Genomic DNA, 6,000 nt, shown 5'->3' with positions numbered 1-6,000 from the left:
CTGTCCCCACTTCTAAGCCGGGAAAGTGTAAGTCGTCTTCGGCTTCTCTCGCTAGGAAGGGATCCCTTGGATCACACCTTTCCCAGGTTTCTGCTATTGGGAAAAAAGACACCCGCCAGTGACTCAGGAGCTCAAAAGCGGCTGGTTCTAGGGCTTCATGCTCATCCTGAGTCCCACAGACTGAATCAGTGAAGTCCTCCCAGCCAGGGAAACCCAAGGAGCAGCGAGAAAAATAAAAAAAGAAGACCCCTAAGACCAAGGAAATTGTTGTGGCACCCACACCACCGGTTGGTCACAGCCAGTGTGCTCCCTGCCGCCGTTGGATAAGCAGCTGCAGCAGCAAGTCGTATACCCCTAGCTTACTTATTTGTTACATAGTTTAATTCTTAATTTCTTTGCGTGTTTTTGGGTACTTGCATTGTTTAATTCATAAATTTCGGGCGTATTATAGTATTTGAGAGTTGTAGCATCGCGCTTTAGTGTTTACTTCGTAGATTCTTACTTAAATTGCGTGTGAGTTTCGTATAGGAGGTGTAATTTCGAGTTTTAGTTACTGTAATCGTAAATTCAGGCAGATTGTAGCGCTGTCGTTAGGCATTTGTACAGGTTAGTTAATACATTCTTTGCGTGTTTCCCTTGCGTTATCTAGCCACTGACTCGTGTTTCAGTAACTGTTGTTCATCATCGATTAGAATGGACAGGGACTGTGATTGCTGTGTTCGGATGAGGGCTGAGTTGGCATCCCTTCGCTTAAAGCTGCAAGCGGCGCTGACTTCGGTCGCGTAGGTTGGGGCTGTTGCCTATTGGCACCACTGTGGGGAGCCGGACTTGGGTATCACGGGGATGTCAACCTCGTCCCGTCTGTCCCCAGATCGGCCTGCCGCTGTGGTTGCCCCGGTTGCTGCCTGCAGTGGGGCTGAGCCCTCGCCTGTGGTTGATTGGGAGGTCGTTCCAAGGCGTGGCAGGCAGCGAAAGACGTCCCTGGAGGCTGATCAGAAAGCCTCCCCGGTGCGTCTGACAAACAGGTTTCATGCACTGTCTCTGGCTGAGCCAGATGCAGCTGCCTGCCCTGTTTCAGAGGATGATTGTCAGTCTTCAAGGTCCGGGCAATCACAGAGGGTGGGCTTATTGGTAGTTGAGAGCTCCAATGTTTATGGGGCCCCTTAGGGATGTGACGGCTAAGGAGGGGAAGAAATCCAGTGTGCACTCCGTGTGCATTCCGGGTGGAGTCATTCCTGATGTGGAAAGGGTCCTTCCGGATGCCATGAAGAGCACAGGGTGCAGCCAGCTGCAGGTGGTGGCACATGTTGGCACTACTGACATGTGTCGCTTTGAATCTGAGGAAATTCTCTCTGGATTCCAGCGGCTGTCTCATTTGGTGAAGGCTGCCGGTCTTGCTTACAAGATGAAGGCAGAGCTCACCATCTGCAGCATCGTTGACAGAACCGAATGCGGACCTTTGGTGGAGAGCCGGGTGGAGGGTCTGAATCAGAGGCTCAGACGGTTTTGCGACCGTGTTGGCTGCAGATTCCTTGACTTGCGCCATAGGGTGGTGGGGTTTCGGGTTCCGCTGAATAGGTCAGGAGTTCACTACACTCAGCTAGCGGCTACACGGGTAGCGGAGGCTGTGTGGCGTGGACTGGGCGGTTTTTTAGGTTAGAAGGCCTCGGGAAAGTATGGGGTGGGCTGCAATCTCAAAGGGTGCATGGCAAATACAGGACGTGCTTAGATCAAGGAACAGTCGGAATTGTAGTTGTAAATTGTTGTAGTTGTGCTGGGAACGTCCCTGAGCTTCAAGCGCTAATAGAAAGCACAGAAGCTGAAATCGTTATAGGTACAGAAAGTTGGCTAAGGCCTGAAATAAGTTCTGCAGAAATTTTTACGAAGTCTCAGACGATGTTCAGGAAAGATAGATTAGGCAGAATTGGTGGTGGAGTGTTTGTGTCTGTCAGTAGTGGTTTATCCTGTAGTGAAGTCGAAGTAGATACTCCGTGCGAATTGGTATGGGTGGAGGTTATACTTAACAGCCGAACTAAGTTAATAATTGGCTCCTTCTACCGACCCCCAGACTCCGATGATATAGTTGCGGAACAGTTCAGAGAAAATTTGAGTCTCGCAACAAATAAATACCCACTCATACGGTTATAGTTGGTGGGGACTTCAACCTTCCCTCGATATGTTGGCAAAAATACTTGTTCAAAACCGGTGCCCGCATCTCGTGGTCGTGCGGTAGCGTTCTAGCTTCCCACGCCCGGGTTCCCGGGTTCGATTCCCGGCGGGGTCAGGGATTTTCTCTGCCTCGTGATGGCTGGGTGTTGTGTGCTGTCCTTAGGTTAGTTAGGTTTAAGTAGTTCTAAGTTCTAGGGGACTTATGACCACAGCAGTTGAGTCCCATAGTGCTCAGAGCCATTTGAACCATTTGAACCAAAACCGGTGGTAGGCAGAAAACATCTTCCGAGATTGTCCTAAATGCTTTCTCCGAAAATTATTTCGAGCAGTTAGTCCACGAACCCACGCGAATTGTAAATGGTTGCGAAAACACACTTGACCTCTTAGCTACAAACAATACAGAGCTGATAGAGAGTATCATGACTGATACAGGGATTAGTGATCACAAGGTCGTTGTAGCTAGGCTCAATACCGTTTCTTCCAAATCCACCAGAAACAAACGCAAAATAATTTTATTTAAAAAAGCGGATAAAGTGTCACTAGAAACCTTCCTAAGAGACAATCTCCATTTCTTCCGAACTGACTATGCAAATGTAGACGAGGTGTGGCTCAAATTCAAAGATATAGTAGCAACAGCAATTGAGAGATTTATACCTCATAAATTGGTAAGAGATGGAACTGATCCGCCGTGGTACACAAAACAGGTCCGAACTCTGTTGCAGAGGCAACGGAAAAAGCATGTGAAGTTCAGAAGAACGCGAAATCCCGAAGATTGGCTAAAATTTACAGACGCGCGAAATTTGGCACGGACTTCAATGCGAGATGCCTTTAATAGGTTCCACAACGAAACATTGTCTCGAAATTTGGTAGAAAATCCGAAGAAATTCTGGTCGTATGTAAAGTACACAAGCGGTAAGACGCAGTCAATACCTTCGCTGCGCAGTGCCGATGGTACTGTTACCGACGACTGTGCCGCTAAAGCGGAGTTATTGAACACAGTTTTCCGAAATTCCTTCACCAGGGAAGACGAATGGAATATTCCAGAATTCAAAACACGAACAGCTGCTAGCATGAGTTTCTTAGAAGTAGATACCTTAGGGGTTGCGAAGCAACTCAAATCGCTTGATACGGGCAAGTCTTCAGGTCCAGATTGTATACCGATTAGGTTCCTTTCAGATTACGCTGATACAATAGCTCCCTACTTAGCACTCATATACAACCGCTCGCTCACTGATAGATCTGTACCTACAGATTGGAAAATTGCGCAGGTCGCACCAGTGTTTAAGAACGGTAGTAGGAGTAATCCATCAAACTACAGACCTATATCATTGACGTCGGTTTGCAGTAGGGTTTTGGAGCATATACTGTATTCCAACATTATGAATCACCTCGAAGGGAACGATATATTGATACGCAATCAGCATGGTTTCAGAAAACATCGTTCTTGTGCAACGCAGCTAGCTCTTTATTCACATGAAGTAATGGCTGCTATCGACAGGGGATCTCAAGTTGATTCCGTATTTCTAGATTTCCGGAAAGCTTTTGACACCGTTCCTCACAAGCGACTTCTAATCAAGCTGCGGGCCTATGGGGTATCGTCTCAGTTGTGCGACTGGATTCGTGATTTCCTGTCAGGAAGGTCGCAGTTCGTAGTAATAGACGGCAAACCATCGAGTAAAACTGAAGTGATATCAGGTGTTCCCCAAGGAAGCGTCCTGGGACCTCTGCTGTTCCTGATCTATATAAATGACCTGGGTGACAATCTGAGCAGCTCTCTTAGGTTGTTCGCAGATGATGCTGTAATTTACCTTCTAGTAAGGTCATCCGAAGACTAGTATCAGTTGCAAAGCGATTTAGAAAATATTGCTGTATGGTGTGGCAGGTGGCAGTTGACGCTAAATAACGAAAAGTGTGAGGTGATCCACATGAGTTCCAAAAGAAAGCCCGTTGGAATTCGATTACTCGATAAATAGTACAATTCTCAAGGCTGTCAATTCAACTAAGTACCTGGGTGTTAAAATTACGAACAACTTCAGTTGGAAAGACCACATAGATAATATTGTGGGGAAGGCGAGCCAAAGGTTGCGTTTCATTGGCAGGACACTTAGAAGATGCAACAAGTCCACTAAAGAGACAGCTTACACTACACTAGTTCGCCCTCTGTTAGAATATTGCTGCGCGGTGTGGGATCCTTACCAGGTGGGATTGACGGAGGACATCGAAAGGGTGCAAAAAATGGCAGCTCGTTTTGTATTATCACGTAGTAGGGGAGAGAGTGTGGCAGATATGATACGCGAATTGGGATGGAAGTCATTACAGCAAAGACGTTTTTCGTCGCGGCGAGATCTGTTTACGAAATTTCAGTCACCAACTTTCTCTTCCGAATGCGAAAATATTTTGTTGAGCCCAACCTACATAGGTAGGAATGATCATCAAAATAAAATAAGAGAAATCAGAGCTCGAACAGAAAGGTTTAGGTGTTCGTTTTTCCCGTGCACTGTTCGGGAGTGGAATGGTAGAGAGATAGTATGATTGTGGTTCGACGAACCCTCTGCCAAGCACTTAAATGTGAATTGCAGAGTAGTCATGTAGATGTAGATGTACCTACAAGCTCTGCGTCTGAGGATGCAGTGGAGATCCTGGCGTCTGCTGAGGATCTAGACCTCACCAGACGCTCAGGCACAATGGATACAGACTGCTCAGGCAATAAGTCGGTGGCAGCAAGTGACCCTGAGGTGTTAACTGCCTCATTGAATGTTCCATGCCTTCCCAGTCTCACGAACACATAATCCTCCAGTGGAATTGTGGCGGATTTTTCCACCACCTGGCTGAGCTACGGCAACTGTTAAGCTTTACACCTGCTATCTGCATTGCCCTGCAGGAAACCCGATTCCTGGCAATGCGGACCCCTGCCCTCTGCAGCTATAAGGGATATTACAGGAACCTTAGTGACTATAATCGAGTGTCAGGTGGAGTTTGCATTTATGTCCTAAACTCAGACTGTAGTGACACTGTGCCTCTTCAAACCCCTCTTGAAGCTGTGGCTGTCAGAATAAGGACGACCCAAGAAATAACTGTCTGCAATGTATATCTTCCTCCAGACAGTACAGTACCCCCTGCACGTATTAGCTGCACTGATTGATCAGCTCCCTAAACCTTTCCTCCTTTTGGGAGATTTTAATTCCCATAACCCCTTGTGTGGTGGCACCGTGCTTACTGGCCGAGGCAGAGATGTCGAAACTTTACTGTCTCAATTCAACCTCTACCTCTTAAATACTGGGGCCGCCACACATTTCAGTGTGGCTCATGGTAGTTACTCGGCCATTGATTTATCAATTTGCAGCCCAGGACGTCCCCCATCTATCCACTGGAGTCCGCCCCGATAGCTGAATGGTCAGCATGACGGACTGCCGTCCTAAGGGGCCCAGGTTTGATTCCCAGCTGGGTCAGGGATTTTCTCCACTCAGGGACTGAGTATTGTGTTGTCTTCATCATCATTTCATCCTCATCCAGCGCGCAGGTCGCCCAATGTGGCGTCGAATGTAATAAGACCTGCACCAAAGCAGGTGGACCTGCCTCATAAGCGGCCTCCCGGCCAAAGACGCCAAACGCTCATTTCCATTTTTATCTACTGGAGAGCATATGACAACCTGTGTGGTAGTGACCACTGACCCATCTTCCTGTCGCTGCCCCAGTGTCAGGGCCATGGACGCCTGCCCAGATGGGCTTTAAACAAGGCGGACTGGGAAACTTTCACCTCTGCTGTTACCGGTGAATCTCCCCCACATGGTAACATCGATGTCATAGTTGAGCAGGTGACTACAACAATTG

The sequence above is a fragment of the Schistocerca americana genome, chromosome X (assembly GCF_021461395.2).
Source record: "Schistocerca americana isolate TAMUIC-IGC-003095 chromosome X, iqSchAmer2.1, whole genome shotgun sequence".
Taxonomy (NCBI): domain Eukaryota; kingdom Metazoa; phylum Arthropoda; class Insecta; order Orthoptera; family Acrididae; genus Schistocerca; species Schistocerca americana.
This window is presented reverse-complemented; position numbering follows the sequence as displayed.